Consider the following 17,056-nt stretch of genomic DNA (forward strand, 5'->3'; position numbering starts at 1 on the left):
GGCCTGTGGGCAGGTCTATTTGTGGCAAGGACTACAGCAAGGAGCTCCCAGAAAGGAGAATTCTCAGTTAATGAGTATTGGTGGGGGGAAAAGCTGGGCTGCTGTCCCCCTTTTCTTTTCTTTTCTTTTTTTTTTTTTTTAATTTGACAGACAGTGAGAGAGAGAGAGAGAGAGGTCTTCCTTCCGTTGGTTCACTCCCCAAATGGCCGCCATGGCCGGCACTGCGTCGATCTCAAGCCAGGAGCCAGGTGCTTCTTCCTGGTCTCCCATGCGGGTGCAGGGCCCAAGCACTTGGGCCATCCTCCACTGCCTTTCTGGGCCACAGCAGAGAGCTGGACTGGAAGAGGAGCAACCGGGGCTAGAACCCGGCGCCCATATGGGGTGCTGGCGCCGCAGGCGGAGAATTAGCCAAGTGAGCCATGGTGCCGGCCCCTCCCCTCTTCTTAATGGTCCTTTTTCTACAGAAAGGTTGTAGGCATGTAGGGAAAACCCTTCTTTATATTCCAAGGTAATTGTGGAATAGGATTTTTCTGTCTGCCTAGGGAAGGGAATTGCATTTTCAATTATGTCAGAGATAGAAAAACTTGGTCAGATTATCTAGAATCCCATTACCCCCCCATATTATTGTACTGAAATTAATTTAAAAATTGTTATTTAAAAATACTCTTTTTCATATTTTAAAGCCATAGCTGTATTTATATAATTTATATTTAAGGATTTCAGTTTTAGCTTCAGTTTGTTGCTGTTCCAGAGTTCTTAATGTTATGACTTAGGTTTCAGTATGTTGACCTCTTCAAGAACTTTTAATAATGAAGGAGTATATGTTACATATTTTGTATGTTTTCTGTATACTTGCATGTGTGAGAATTTTATTGTTTTCACACATAAAATAGTGTTTGGGTATAACATTTTTTATCACACCCATTTTTCTTGTAAAGGTACTATAATTATAGTGTTGAAGGATATTTTAAAACATGAAATCATGGCTGTCATACAAATTGAAAATTAGCATATGTATATTTTTAACTCATTAATTAAGGAACCAATAAGAAGTTCCAGTTGGTTCAAAAGAAAATCCAAAGAACCACACATTATAGTGGCACATAAGAAATGTAATGAATTCACAGACAGATGCAAAACAGGTCTATCTATGATGCAATTATCAATTTTATTCCTCTAGACACAATTAATTTGCATTTTTATGGACAAGAATAATTTGCATGATTCTCAGTTTTCTATAATTTACAGAGTTGTAAAATAGCTCAAAGACAATGAAAGGTTGATAGATCCTGGAAGGGTGCTAACAGATACTTAGTAATTTCTTTGGTTAATTTCCATATTTTTAACAACGTTTCTCCTATGACAATGACATTAGTGTTTAATGTGTCTGGTATAATTATAAATATATATCTTAATAAACCTTCACCAAATTATCTTCATTTTGGAGATGAGAAAACAGAAGCATTGAGGTTTTCATTGGCTCACAGTAAAATGAAGGAGTCAGAATTTGAGAATCATAAGTATGCTCTTCTGTAATGTGCATCTGTATACACACACAAATATTAGGACGAAAGAATAGGGTCTCATGGGGGGCTTAGGGAGTATCCATGATTGTGTTAATGAAACCACGGACAATGAAGAATCGCCCTCCCCTTGCTTCCCAGCACGCTTTGCGTAGCTGCCTGACATTCTAACGGCCATAGTAGTTGTTTCCCTGCCTGTTACACAGTAATTTGCTTTCCCACAGTAGTTGTCTTCGCTAAAAATCTGCTGAGCTGTGTTTTAAGGCCCCTGATAAACCAGACAGAACCAGCTACACCAAAATTATGACTGGAATCTGAGGAGACCCCCTCAAGGCTGGCGGGAGAGCTCCCACAGGGTTTACTGTGTGAAACCACACATCTCCAGCGACGTCTCAGCAGCCATCTTCGAACATGCGACACAAGCGAAAGCGTGATTTGTCAATGCGCGTGCTCGAGGGACTTCCCACACCTTTCCTCTTCACCTGTCCTAGTCCGTCTCTTCGTTTTACCATTAACTCCCCACTTACCTTAACACCAGAATTCCATAAACCCTTTGTTTCGGTGCTTATAGTTTTTTTTAAATTAAAAAAAATTTAAAAGATTTATTTTATTTATTTGAAAGGCAGAGTGTGAGAGAGAGAAGTAGACACATAAACACACACACACACACGCGCGCACACACACAATCTTCCATCCACTGGTTCACCCCCTAGATGGCCACAGCAGCCAGGGCTGATCTTATATGCAATCATTTCAGGAGTAGAATTCAAATTGGAATGAGTTAGTGATGGACAGAAATTATTTGTGAATGCATATAATGAAAGCAAAGAAAGAGAAGGGAGTAGATGGAGCAGGAGTGGAGGTAGATTTTTTTTTTTTTTGGTAAGATGATGGATGTATTAATGAAAGTTTTCCAGAGAAACAGAACCAATAGAAAATAGAAATATAGAAAAACTTCTTACATATATTTTCATAAAATCAATTATGGTATTATGTTCTGTTGGTGATTAGTGAGTCAAGGAGTTTGCCTATAGCTTACAGTTGAGCTCTTGTAAGGAACAACCATTTCAGCTGAGAAAGAAGGTTTTCATTTATTTATATTCTTTGGGTCAAAATTGTAGACGCACACAAACACTCGCCCCATCATAATGATTCCTTATTTGAGACTAAGAAGACAGGTTTCCCTGTTGTTCTGTAGCATCTTAAAAAAGCAAGTAAACCTAATTTCTAAAGAACAAAGGGATTACAGTTTTTGAGAGACAAAGCTCCCATCGCTGGCTTGCTCCTCAAATGCCCTGAATGGCTGAGGCTGCACTGAAGCCAGGAATTAGGAACTCAGTGTTGTTCTCCCATGCGGGTGGCAGGGGCCCAATTACGTGAACCTGTGGCATCTCAGGATGTTCATTAACAGGAATCTGGAATCAAGAGTGGAGCTGAGACTTGAACTTGGGCACATTGATAGAGGATGCAGATGTCCCAACTGATGACCTAACCACTAGGCTTAACACCTACCCTCAGAAGGGATTTTTTAAAAAAAGATTTATTTTATTTATTTGAAAGAGTTACAGAGAGAGGTAGAGACAGAGAGGTCTTCCATCCCCTGGTGGCCTGAACGGCTGGAGCTGCGCTGATCCAAAGCTGGGAGCCAGGAGCTTCTTCTGGGTCTCCCACATGGGTACACTTGGACCATCCTCCACTGCCTTCCCAGGCAATAGCAGAGAGCTGGATTGAAAGAGGAGCAGCCGGGACTTGAACAGTGCCCATTTGGGATGCCAGCGCTTCAGGCCAGGGCTTTAACCCGCTGCGCAACAGCGCTGGTCCTAGAAGGGATTTTTTTTTTTAAAGAGTTCTCTGATTTGATTTGTTCTTTTTCAATGCAGTTACACAGTTCTTGGAGGCAACACATAGACATACCTTAGCATACTTTGCTTAAGAAAAGGAGGTAATCTATCAGTTTGTGTCAGTTAGATTTTGCTATGTAACACACCACTCTAAATTTAATGGCTTGAAACAATAACCATTTTGTTTATCTCACAGTTCTTTGAGTCAGCTGGGCAGTTCTGCTCTGGGCCAGCTCTCTCCTGCATCCTTGATCTGTTGGTGGGCTTCATTCACCAACAGTGTGTGATGTGTGGTGGCTGACAGTCTGTGAGCTAGAGAGCTGTGGGTTGTTATTTGTGGCTTCTCATCTTCCAGCAGGTTTCCTTTGCATGGTTGTCTCACGCTTTTTCGAGCAAGAAAATGGCAGGTCTCAGGGGCCAAGTGCTTTTTGAGTCTCTGCTTATGTCACATTTGCATGTTTCATTAGCTGAGTCAAGGTCCACGCCCAAGTCCAGATGCCAGATGGTGGAGAAACACACTCCCCTTCTTGATGGGAAGAGCTGCAACACGTACCAGGGTAGGGAAAACTGTAGCCTTGTTTGCAATTCACCACATTCTGTTAATCTCATCTGAGGATCTCATCGCTGATCCTCTGTGAGGGTTTTCTTGATGTTCTTCCCTGTTCTTTTTATTTATTTTTTTATTATTATTTTTTGACAGGCAGAGTGGACAGTGAGAGAAAGAGACAGAGAGAAAGGTCTTCCTTTGCCGTTGGTTCACCCTCCAATGGCTGCCGCGGCCGGCGCGTTGCGGCCGGCGCACCGTGCTGATCCGATGGTTAGAGCCAGGAGCCAGGTGCTTTTCCTGGTCTCCCATGGGGTGCAGGGCCCAAGCACCTGGGCCATCCTCCACTGCACTCCCTGGCCACAGCAGAGAGCTGGCCTGGAAGAGGGGCAACCGGGACAGAATCCGGCGCCCCGACCGGGACTAGAACCCGGTGTGCCGGCGCCGCTAGGCGGAGGATTAGCCTAGTGAGCCGTGGCGCCGGCCCTCCCTGTTCTTACATTTTCTGTCTCACAGGTCTTTTCTATTCTTGAGAAATGCACTTTCATGAGTTTGAATTAAAAAATGCTTCTGGAAAGACTTTCATTTAATTGAGGTAAATTCTCATATTAATATTTTGAGGATTTTAAGGAGGGCCTAATTTAAAATATATTGAGAGACTGAAAATATAATGATTCAATAATGCATATTCAACTCATAAAACCTGGAAAATAGACAAGTGCAAAGTAAAAGATATTGACCCACAAACATATTAGTGAATGTCTACCTTTTTTTCTTTTTTTTTCCTTAAGAGCGTGTGTATGGTTGTGTGGTGAGGAGCAGTATAGAACATAGATTAGAAGCATAGCTTGTGGAGTCTGATTTTCTGCGTTTGAATCCTAGCTTTTCTACTCATTAGCTATATTGAGAAAGGATCTCTTTGTTTCCCAGTTTCTACATTTGCCAAATAAAGTTAATACCAACTCACATCGGGTTAGAGGTTTAAGTGAGCATATGTAAAGGGCTTAGAACAGCACACAAGCTCAAGGTGCTGGTGCTTTGTGAGTGGTGGCTGTTGTTTGTATTTGTATTTGTTATGTATTAGCTTCCTAGATGTCTAGTCTCAAGATACAGCCATCCCATTAAAGCACAGATACTAAGTCTCTGCACTCATTCTGCTGAACACTGCAAGCTTAGTCATTTGCCAGGTTCATCGCCCCAAGTTATTTCTAGGATTTTCAAAGGCGTTGCTCCAATCTATCTGGGTTGTTACTCATAGCCTTTATTTGCATTCCCAGTTTTGCAGGGCCCTGGCTGTTGCTCATTTCACCACTGAGGAGCTTAGCAAGCTTTAGCATTTCATAAAAATGTACTGAAGACTTTGAAATATCAATAACACAAAGTATTTGCCTGTTACTTTAGCCTATTGCTAGTTGGCATCTGTTAGAACCTGTAAGGCCACTGAGAGAGACCTAAACCCCCAAACCCAGTGAAACTGCGCGCAGATAATCTAAATGCTAGTGGGACATTTATTGCTTGGGAAAGCCCCGCACCTGGGACATTCCAAAACAGAGTAGAGTACATTGCTAAAACAATGTACTGTAAACTTCATCAAGGAGCCTTTCAGGGTGCTTGTGGCATTCTGCACTCCCCCAACAAGCAGCCTAAGACAAGACTCTGCCTGCTCCCCAAACAGAATGAAGCCTGGATTCAAACTCCCTATCCTCTGTCTGAGCAGGCTCAAACCCCACTCCCTTTACCTCTCCCCATTCTGTCCCCCCTAAAATAAAGTCTTATCTACTTTCACTCATCTCCTCCCTTTTTTGAACCCTAAAATCTAATAGCACCTATCGCCTTTGCATCTGTTTTCAAGCAAATGCAAAAGAGAAAATAATGATGATGCCTATGTTCCACCATCCAGCTACAAAAACTCTTGATGTCTTGTTAATCACATTTCATTTATCGCATCCCCTTTTCTGGAGTTCTACAAAGCAAATCCTGGATGTCATGTCAGTTTACCCACAAATGTTTAAATATACCTCTCTAATTGGTAAGAACTTAGATTATTTTTTAACAGGGCACCATGGCATTATCATACTTAACAAAAAAATCTCAGTTATGTAATACAAAGTCTCCCTTAAAATATCTCTGCTTGTCTTAAAAATATCTGTTTACAGCTGTTGGTCAAATCAGGATTTATGCAAGGTTATGTGGATAGAAATTTCCTTTTCTCTTCCTTTCTTCTGCTCCAGTTTGTTCACTTTCCCACTCCTGTCTTTTTTTTTTTTAAGACTTATTTATTTGAAAAGGAGAGAGGGGGAGGGAGGGATGGAGGGAGGGAGGATATTTTTCATCTGCACGTGGCCCCAACAGCCAGGGCTTGGCTGGTGGCAGATGCCCAGGCACTTGGGCTATCTTCTGCGTTCCCATTAGCAGGTACGATTAGCAGGAAGTTAGATCGTATTGACATGATATCATTGTAGGCAGTGCCTTAACCCACTGTGCCACAATGCCAGTCCCCTTTCCCTCTCCTTTCCCACCTCCTTGTTTGAAATGTAGATTTCATCATTGATTTATAAGTGTGAACACAGGAAAGAGGGAGAGAGCATTCACAACCAATTGTTAAATGTCTTCAACCATGAGTTGTGTGAGTTTTCTTACATTCATGAGTATAACTCAGTTCTCTACCACCTCTATCCTTTCCAGAAATTATTTTGAGCTCCACAGAGAAGGCAGTCTTTGTATTCATAAACAATACATATACATGTCTTTTTTAAAAATTTGTTTAAGAATCCATATTTTATACATTAAAAATTGATGTCTTTTTGCAGATTGGGAATAAAGAAAAGCAAGATGAAATATGCAGATGGGAGACTCCAGCATACCTTTAAAACAAGGGAATCACTAAAGAAGATTAAGTGCACCCTGAAAGGAAACTCAGAGACACACACACACACACACACACAAACTCATACACATATATATATATATATTACCTAGGAACTTTAAGTGTAAAAGCTTCACACATTTCATATATATGAATTTAGGGTCATAGTAGTTCTTCTCATTCTATCTCTGTACTGCCCACATTCCCACCCTTCTTCCTCTTCCCTCTCCCATTCCTATTCTTATTTTTTTTGCAAAGATCTACCTTAAATTAACGTTATATAGATAAGATTAATTCTACACTAACCAAAGAGTTCAACAAATAGTATGAAAAAAAAAACTGTTCCAAAACCATTGAGAAAATGGATGTTCAAATTAATCACATTTCAGAATATCAATTTTACTTCCATAGAATATCTTTGAGGTGCTATATTAGTTATCACAGGTCAGGGAGAACATATGGTGTTTGTCTTTTTGGGACTGGCTTATTTCACTAAGTATAATGGTTTCTAGTTGCATCCATTTTGTTGCAAATGACAGGATTTCTTTTTTCTTTTTCTTTTTTACTGTTGTGTGGAATTCCATGATGTACATATTCCATGATTTCTTTATCTAGTCTTCAGTTCACAGACATCTAGGATGATTCCATATCTTAGTTATTGTGAATTGAACTGCAGTAAATATGGGGGTAGAGATAACTCTTTCATATACTGACTTAATTTCCTTTGGGTAAATTCCCAGGAGTGGATGGCTGGGTCATATGGTAGGTCTATATTCAGATTTCTGAGATATCTCCAGACTGTCTTCCATAGTGGCTGTACCAGTTTTCATCCCCACCATAATGGATTAGGGTACCTTTTCCCCTACATCTTCACCAGCATTTGTTGTTTGTTGATTTCTGTATGAAAGGCATGCTAACTGGGGTGAGGTGAAACCTCATTGTGGTTTTCTTTTTTTCTTTTTTTTTTTTTTTGGCAGCTTTACAACTTTAATCATTTCTCATCCACATTGACTGTCTGTAGATTTTTGAAAGTGGTGACAGGTACGTAGGTAACCAAAGTGTAGAGCTTGTTTGGGGAATCTTCATCCTCATTACGTTTTCTGGACAACCTCACGCGGATGCGGTATGGGACATTCCTTATTCCTTTGGCCCAGACGGCTTTGTTGAGCCTGGTGTCAATGCGCACATCTGGAGTTCCCATCTCTTTCATGGCAAACTTCCGGATCTCTTTGAGTGCCCGAGGGGCACGCTTCTTGAAGCCCACGCCATGGATGCGCTTGTGAATGTTGATGGTGTACTCGCAGGTCACCACCTCGTTGATGGCAGAACGACCCTTCTTCTTCTCGCCGCCCTTCTTCGCGGGAGCCATCTTGGAGGGCCCAAGCTGGAAAGGAAGAGCGCGAAGGATTGTGGGAGAGAGAAAGTCCCGGCTGCTCATTGTGGTTTTCATTTGCATTTCCCTGATGGCTAATGATCCTGAACATTTTTTCATGTGTCTGTTGGCCATATGAATGTCCTTTTTTGAAAAATGCTTGTTCAAGTCCTTTGTCCATTTAACTGGGTTATTTGTTTTGTCATTGTTGAGTTTGTTGAGCTCTGTATAGATCCTAGATATTAATCTTTATATTTATGCATGAGGGAGATTGTGATGGTTTAGTTCTCCCACATTGATTCTTACCTCCCCTTTCTGCCTTTTGGGAAAATACTGTATGAGTGATCTTTCTCTTTTTCTCTTTTAAAGTATACAATATAATCATCCTTCATTAGTGGTCTCTCTCTGCACTTAGAATAAAAAAATGTTTCTTAGCTTGACTTATAAGGTCTTAGATGCATGGTTCACTCCTTGGCTGTCTGACTTTGTTTGGGATCATTTTTCTTTTCTATCTTTTGCTTCAGGCACAATGGTCCTGTCTCACTTTCTACAGAATGACAGGCTCCCTCTGTGGAAAACATCTTGTTCTGAATGGAGTACACTCTCCACCCCCTAATTGTCTGGGGGTCTTCTTTGTCAGAGAACCAAATTTTTTCCTCCCCCAAAACACTTATCCAAGTTTGCTCTCATTAGTCCATTAATGTGATCATATGGTTAAGTCTGTTTCTCTACTCAGGCTATGCATATAGTTTTACTGGCTAAACCACAAACTTCCAGAAAGTAGGAACAGAGCCTATATTTTATGCCCATATGCATATTTATTGATTGAATAAATGAATGCTGCTAAGGTGGCTCTTATAAAGGTTCATTTTTCCAACTAAAAAATCTAAAATTCCTAAAGTTTTTTCGACTCACTGATCTTTGCAATTCGCAGTAGTTGTGGTCTAAGAGTTGCTATAAACACGGAATAAGTGAACACCAGACCACTGATCCCATAAGAATTACAAGGCTAGGTTCCTGCCTAACCAGTCGATATATAACCTTATATGTTTCTGTTTAAACACACTTTATTTAATACCACTGTTGATTTATTAGGATTGAGCTCATGGCCAACAGCACTTATGCCTTATAGAAGCTTCTCTAACATCAGTGTTTTCTCCATAAGCTGTATCATAGCCATCCTTTTAAGAGGACCAGAGAGTCCCTCAGCATTATGCTTGGTGGCCATTTTGTGTATATATATATATATTTTAAAGTTTTATTTATTTTCAAAGTCAGAAAGAGGGAGAGACACAAAGAGAGAGAGAGATCTTCCATCTGCTGGTTCACTACCCAGATGGCTGCAATGGTCAGTACTCAGCAAGGCTGAAGCTACAAACCAGGAACTTCACCTGGGTCTCCTACATGGGTGGCAGTGGCCCAAATACTTGGGCCATCTTCTGCTGCTTTTTCCCTAAGGGAGGGGCATTTTGAACAGTGAAATAAATCACTAACAAAAAAGCACAGCAAATGTGAAAAATGTGGAACTAAATACAATATGGAAAAATATTTGTTTACAGTATGAGAACTCAGACATGAAGGCAGAATGTTGCCATGTTGGACTCACCTAGGACAAAAGCTCAGAAGAACTCATGATTTTTTACTGTTGTGCATATGTTGACAAATGAGTACAGTAGTATCTTAAATAGTGATTTTGGGGTTACAAAAATTTTTCACAAATAGACATATGTGGAATCCATGAATAATGAGGACTGACTGTACCCGAATATGCAATAACAAAATATGCTATATAAATGCATTTTATATTACATATAAATAAATTAGATAAAAATATGTATTAATATAATTATTAAAATCTTATATATAGTGTTGTATTACTTGAAAATATATGGTATGCATGTCAATAAATATTCCTTTACAAGATGTACTCCAAAGTAGGTTGCTAAAGCCAATATTGAATGTGTTCTAGGATATTAGGGATCCCATGGGAGTTATTGTGGAAAGTGCTAATATTTAAAAAGGAGAGAACAATCCAACATGGGAAGCGGGATGCACAGCAGACTCAGAATGGCAGATGTCCTCAACAGCGCTCTGGCCTCAGAATCAGCCCTTAAGGCATTCAGATCCGGCTAAAAAGCCCATGAAAGTTTATCAGGCATGGAAAGCCAAGACACTGTAGTGCAAAAAAAAAAAAAAAAAAAAAAAGACCCAAATGAAAGTTCTCGGTGAGTGAGATCTCAGTGGAAAGAACAGGCCATCAAAGAAGGAGGTACCTTTCTCTGAAGGGTACCTCCACTTTGACTCTGGCCTTGTCTAAGTAAGATTGTAGTTGGCGAACTCAAGAGGCTTCCATAGCATTGGCAGCTCATGACAAGAGCCTTGGGTGATTACTGATGTCATAAATAAGAGTGTCAATTGTTAAATCAACAACAGGCATCACTGTGCACCTACTCCCCATGTAGGATCTCTGTCCTTAATGTGTTATACTATGTGAATTAACAGTAAAACTAGTACTCAAACAGTACTTTATACTTTGTGTTTCTGTGTGGGTGCAAAGTGTTGAAATCTTTACTTAGTATATACTAAATTGATCTTCTGTATATAAAGATAATTGAAAATGAATCTTGACGTGAATGGAATGGGAGAGGGAGTGGGAGATGGGATGGTTGTGGGTGGGAGGGAGGTTATGGGGGGAAAAAGCTGCTATAATCCAAAAATTGTACTTTGGAAATTTATATTTACTAAATAAAAGTTTAAAAAAACAAACTCTCTATGCCTGTGGCATCTGACAAAAGCTAGTGTCCCAGATTCTTACAGTTGTGCTGTTTAGGGGACAGTCACTGGGCCAAGAGAGCGTATATAATAATTTCCCTTTGGTGGTTGTGTATGTTGCTGACTTTTGTGACTTTGATCTTCCAAGTTGTCACAGTTAGTTGACTGTTTCTCACTAGATGGTATCTTAGTCTGTTTTCTATTGCTGTAACACAATCCTGGAGACTGGGGAGTTTACAGAGAAAGGTGGTTAATTTGGTTCTGGAGGACAAGGTGTTCAAAATTAGGTGGAGGTGGCTGCACCTGGCGAGAACCTCATGTCACATCATCACATGGAGGATGCCATCACATGAAGGGCCTGTGTGAGAGAGTGGCTTGGTGGGTATACATGGAAGCAAAGAGAGGTCCAAGGGCTTTATAACATCTGCTCTTGGAATAAATGACCCACTCTCTTGGGAGCAACACTGATCTCTTCATGGAGGGGAAGCCCCATGACCCAGTATCTCTCAATATTGTTACAGTGACAATGAAATTTATTTTTTCCTTTACTATTTTTAAAAGATTTATTTATTTATTATTATTTTTTAAAAAAGATTTATTTGAAAGGCAGAGTTACAAAGAGAGGAGGAGGAGAGAGAAAGAGAGTTAGAGAGAGAGAGAGAGATCGATTAATCTTCCATCTGCTGATTCACTCCCTAAATGATCACAATGGTAGGAGCTGTACCAAGATGAAGCCAGGAGCTTCTTCCAGGTCTCCCACATGAATGTATGGGCCCCAAAACTTGGGCCATCTTCAAGTGCTTTCCCAGGTGCATTAGCAGGGAGCTGGATCAGAAGTGGAGCAGCCAGGGCTTGAACACTTGCCCATAAGGGATGCCAGCACTGTAGGCAGAGGCTTAACCTATTATGCCACAATGCTAACCCCTTTCATATACTATTTTTTAATTTTTGAATTTTCTTATTTGTGTGTATTCATAAATACAACTTTAGGAACCTAGTAACTCTTCCCACCATACTTACCATCCCACCCACACTCCCATCCCTTTTTCTCTTCCCTCTCCTGTTCCCAGTCTTGTTTTTTACTAAGATCTATTTTCATTTAACTTTATACACAGAATATTAACTTTATTCTAGGTAAAGAGTTCAACACTTTGTATGAGAAAGAAAAAACAAAAACAAAAACTATTCAACAGTCTAGACAAGGATTGTTCAAAGTCATTGCATCTCCAAGGTAATTTTGCCTTTTTTTTTTTGTTTTTAGAAACAGTTATCTTTAATGAAGAATGCAAGAATGACACATCTTTTGTGAGCACTTAGACATAATTATCACTTATGAGAATATCTTCCAATTAATACACTAAAATGAAGTAGTTCTTTGAGAACAAGTTTTATTATTTAGTCTCATAATAAAACTCTTTGAGGACCATGTTCCTGCATGGGAAGTTAGTGCACAGTGACTCCTGTTGTTAACTTAACAATTAACACTCTTTTTTTTTTAATTTTTAAAATTTTTTTTTTATTTTTGACAGGTAGAGTGGACAGTGAGAGAGAGAGACAGAGAGAAAGGTCTTCCTTTGCCATTGGTTCACCCTCCAATGGCCGCTGCGGCCGGCGCACCGCGCTGATCCGATGGCAGGAGCCAGGAGCCAGGTGCTTCTCCTGGTCTCCCATGGGGTGCAGGGCCCAAGCACCTGGGCCATCCTCCACTGCACTCCCTGGCCACAGCAGAGAGCTGGCCTGGAAGAGGGGCAACCAGGACAGAATCCGGCGCCCCGACCGGGACTAGAACCCGGTGTGCCGGCGCCGCTAGGCGGAGGATTAGCCTAGTGAGCCGCAGCGCCGGCCACAATTAACACTCTTATGTATGACATCAGAAAATACCCAAGGCTCTTGACATGAGCTGCCTCAGCTATGGAAGCCTTTTGGATCCACAAACTCCTTCAGTATTTCAACAATGCCACAAGCAAAGTCGAAGTTCTTTCCTACCATCAGAGAAAAGTACATCCTTTGGTGGATGCTTCTTTCCACTGGGGTCTCACCAGAGATATCCTTCAAGTAGAACATTTTTTGCCACAGTGTCTTGGCTTTCCATTCCTGAAATGCTTTTCAGCCAAGCCAGAATGCCTTAAGTACTGATTCTGAGGTCAGAATGCTGCTTAACGCAATTGTCATTCTATGAGTCTGCTGTATGGACTGCTTCTCATGTTGGAATGTTCACTTCTTTTTAATTCTATTATTACCGAACAGTTGGCCCTATTTATATGATCACTTTAACACTTAATCCTATCCATATGATCTCTATAATACTTAAAATGTTATTTTTACCACCCAGCTTAAGGGGATTTGGGTTCCCATGGCAGGTTTTAAAACTGTACTTTTAGAAGTCAGTCTGTAGGAATTTATGCAAACTATATGGCTTTATAGTTACAAACTACATATATTTCACAATTACAGCTTTAAGATCATAGTGATTCTTCCCATTGTGCTCACCCTCCCACCCTCACCCCCTCACCCCCTCCCCCATCCTCTTCTCTCTTGTTCTCACTCTTATTTTTTCTCATCTATTTTCTGTTAACTTTATACACATATGGTTAACTTTATGTTATGTGAAAGTTCAATGATTAGTATGAAAGAGGTAAGAAAAGGACAATATGATAAAGGAAAAGAAAAAAAACTGTTCCTCAACAGTCAAGACAAGGACTGTTCAAGGACATTGTTTCTCAAAGTGACAAATTCAGTTCTACAGGTTGCCTTTTAGGTGCTCTATCTGTTATCACAGATCAGGGAGGACATATGGCATTTGTCCTTTTGGGACTGGCTTATTTCACTAAGTATGATGTTTTTCAGTTTCATCCATTTTGTTGCAAGTTACTGGAATTCATTTTTTTTTGACAGGCAGAGTGGACAGTGAGAGAGAGAGACAGAGAGAAAGGTCTTCCTTTTTTCCTGTTGGTTCACCCCGCAATGGCTGCTGTGGCTGGCGTGCTGCGGCCGTTGCACCGCACTGATCCAAAGCCAGGAGCCAGGTGCTTCTCCTGGTCTCCCATGCGGGTGCAGGGCCCAAGGACTTGGGCCATCCTCCACTGCCCTCCCGGGCCACAGCAGAGAGCTGGACAGGAAGAGGAGTGACTGGGACTAGAACTGGGTGTGCAGGCGCCTTAGGCGGAGGACTAGCCTATTGAGCCACGGTGCCGGCCTGGAATTCATTTTTTTTTACTGCTCTTTAGTATTCCATGGTGTACATATACCATAATTTATTTATCCAGTCTTCAGTTGACAGGCATTTGGATTGATTATATGTCTTTGCTATTGTGAATTGAGCTACAATAAACATGGAGGTTTATTGTTTTTCCATATGCTGATTTCATTTCCATTGGGTAGATTCCAAGGAGTGGAATGGCTGGTCATATCGTAGGTCTATATACAGACTTCTGAGGTATCTCCATACTGTCTTCCATAGCGGTTTTACCAGTTTACATTCCCATTAAAAATGGTTTAGGGTACTTTTTCCCTACATCCTCACCAGCATTTGTTGTTTGTTGATTTCTGTATGAAAACCATTCTAACTGGGGTTACGTGAAACCTTATGGTGGCTTTCATTTGCATTTATCTGATGGCTAGCAGTCCTGAGCATTTTTCATGCATTTGTTGGCCATTTGGATTTCCTATTTTGAAACATGTCTGTTCAAGTCCTTTTCCCATTTCTTCACTGGGTGGTTTGGTTTGTTGTTGAGTTTCTTGATCTCTTTATATATTCTGGTTATTAATCCTTTATCCATTGTATTGTTTGCAAATAATTTCTCCCATTATGTTGGTTGCCTCTTCACTTTCCAAGTTTTTCTTCTGGAGTGCAGAAACTTCTCAATTTGATGTAATCCCATTTGTTGATTTTGGCTTCGATTGCCTGTTCCTCTGAGGTCTTTTCCAAGAACTCTTTGTGCTGATGTCTTATAGTATTTCACCAATGTTCTCTAATAATTTGATGATTTCAGGTCATAGTTTCAGGTCTTTAATCCATTTTGAGTGGATTTTAGTGAAATTTCCTATTAGTGAAAGGTGTAAGGTAGGGGTCTTGCTTCATGATTCTGCATGTGGTAATCCAGTTTTTTTCAGAACCATTTGTTGAAGAGACTGTCCTTGCTCCAGGGATTGATTTTAGCTTGTTTGTCAAAATAGGTTGGTTTTGGATGTTGGATTAATTTCTGGAGTTTCTATTCTGTTCCATTTGTCTATCCATCTGATTTTCTACCAGTACCAGTCTGTTTTGATTATAACCACCTTGTAGTATGTCTTGAAATGTATATTGTGATGCCTCTGGCTTTGTTTTTGCTATATGCAATTGCTTTAGCTATTTGGGGGTATCCTGTGATCCTGTGTTTCCATATGAATTTCAGCATAATTTTTTTATATCTGAGAAGAATGTCTTTGATACTTTGATTAGTATTGTACTGAATCTGTAAATTGCTTTCAGTAGTATGGACATTTTAATGATATTGATTCTTCCAATACATGAACATGGAAGATTTTTCCATTTTTTTGTATCTTCTATTTCTTTATGTTTTGTAGTTCTCATCATAGAGATCCTTGACATGCTTGATTAAATTTGTTCCAAGGTTATTTTTTTTTTTTGTAGCTATTGTGAATGGGATTGATCTTAAGAGCTCTAAGCCACAGCATTGTCTGTGTATACAAGGCTATTGATTTTGTGTGGTGATTTTATATCCTGCTACTTTTCCAAACTCTTCTCTGAGTTCCAATAGTCTCTTACTGGTGTATTTTGGATGCCCTACATATAGAATCATGTCATCTGCAAATAGAGATAGTTTGATTTCCTCCTTATCAATTTGTGTCTCTTTGATTTCTTTTTCCTGTCTGAGGACTCTGGCTAAAACTTCCAGGACTATATTGAATAGCAATGGTGAGAGTGGGCATCCTTGTCTGATTCTGGATCTCAGTAGGAATGCTTCCAACTTTTTCTGTTCAGTAGGACTCTGGCCATGGGTTTGTCATAAATTGCCTTGATTGTGTTGATGAATATTCCTTCTATACATAATTTGCTTAGAGTTTTCATCATGAAAGAGTGTTGTATTTTGTCAAATGCTTTCTCTACATATGTTGAGATAATCATAAGGTTTTTGCTCTTTAATTTGTCAATGTGGTATATTATATTAATTTGTGAATGTTGAACCAATCCTGCATACCAGGGGTAAATCCCACTTGATTTGGGTGAATGATCTTTCTGATGTGCTATTGGATTCAATTGGCTAGTATTTTGTTGATGATTTTTGCATCTATGTTCATCAGAGAAATTTGTCTGTAGTTTTCTTTCTCTGTTGCATCTTTTCTGGGTTTAGGAATTAAGGTGATGCTGCTTCATACAAAGAATTTGGGAGGATTCTCTCCCTTTCGATTGTTTTGAATAGCTTAAGAAGATTTGGAGTTGGTTCTTCTTTAAATGTCTGGTAGAATTCAGCAGTGAAACTGTCTGGTCCTGTACTTTTCTTAGCAGGGTCTTTTACTGATTTGATTTCTGTCTTGGTTATTGGTCTAGTTCAGTTTTCTATGTCTTCATGACTCATTTTAGGTAGGTCACATATGTCCAGGAATCTATCCATTTCTTCTAGGTTTCCCATTTTGTTGGCATATAGCTCTTTGTAGTAATTTCTGATGATTCATTTTATTTCTGTGCTGTCTGTTGTTAAATTTCCTTTTTCACCTCTGATGTTATTAATTTGGATCTTCTCCCTCCTTTTTTTTGGTTAATTGGTCCAATGGTGTGTCAATTTTGTTTATTTTTTTTTTAAAAAAAACAGCTATTCATTTTGCTTATCTTTTGTATTTTATTGGATTCAAATTTGTTTATTCTCAAATTTTAATTATTTATTTTCTCATTTTGGGGTTGATTTACTGTTGTTTTTCTAGATGTTTGAGATGCATTGATAGCTCATTAATTTGGTGACTTTCCAATTTCTTGTTATAGGCATCAACTGTTATAAATTTTTCTCTTAACACTGCTTTTGCAGTATCCCATAAGTTTTGATATGTTGTATTGTTATCTTCATTTGTTTCCAGAAATTTTTTGATTTCTCTTTTGATTTGTTCCATGACCTACTGTTTGTTCCATGTCATGTTGTTCAA

At 39.6% G+C, this 17,056-nt stretch overlaps 1 pseudogene across 1 annotated transcript; it reads right to left on the reverse strand.

Annotated features, from left to right (window-relative positions):
• Positions 1-7,718: 7,718 nt before the first annotated feature.
• Positions 7,719-8,214, reverse strand: LOC100343268 (large ribosomal subunit protein eL31 pseudogene; annotated as a pseudogene). Its single transcript, XR_016211190.1, has one exon. The product of XR_016211190.1 is annotated as a large ribosomal subunit protein eL31 pseudogene (transcript).
• Positions 8,215-17,056: the final 8,842 nt, after the last annotated feature.

This window comes from Oryctolagus cuniculus, chromosome 1, assembly GCF_051225735.1.
Source record: "Oryctolagus cuniculus isolate XC-2025 breed Fujian yellow rabbit chromosome 1, ASM5122573v1, whole genome shotgun sequence".
NCBI lineage: Eukaryota > Metazoa > Chordata > Mammalia > Lagomorpha > Leporidae > Oryctolagus > Oryctolagus cuniculus.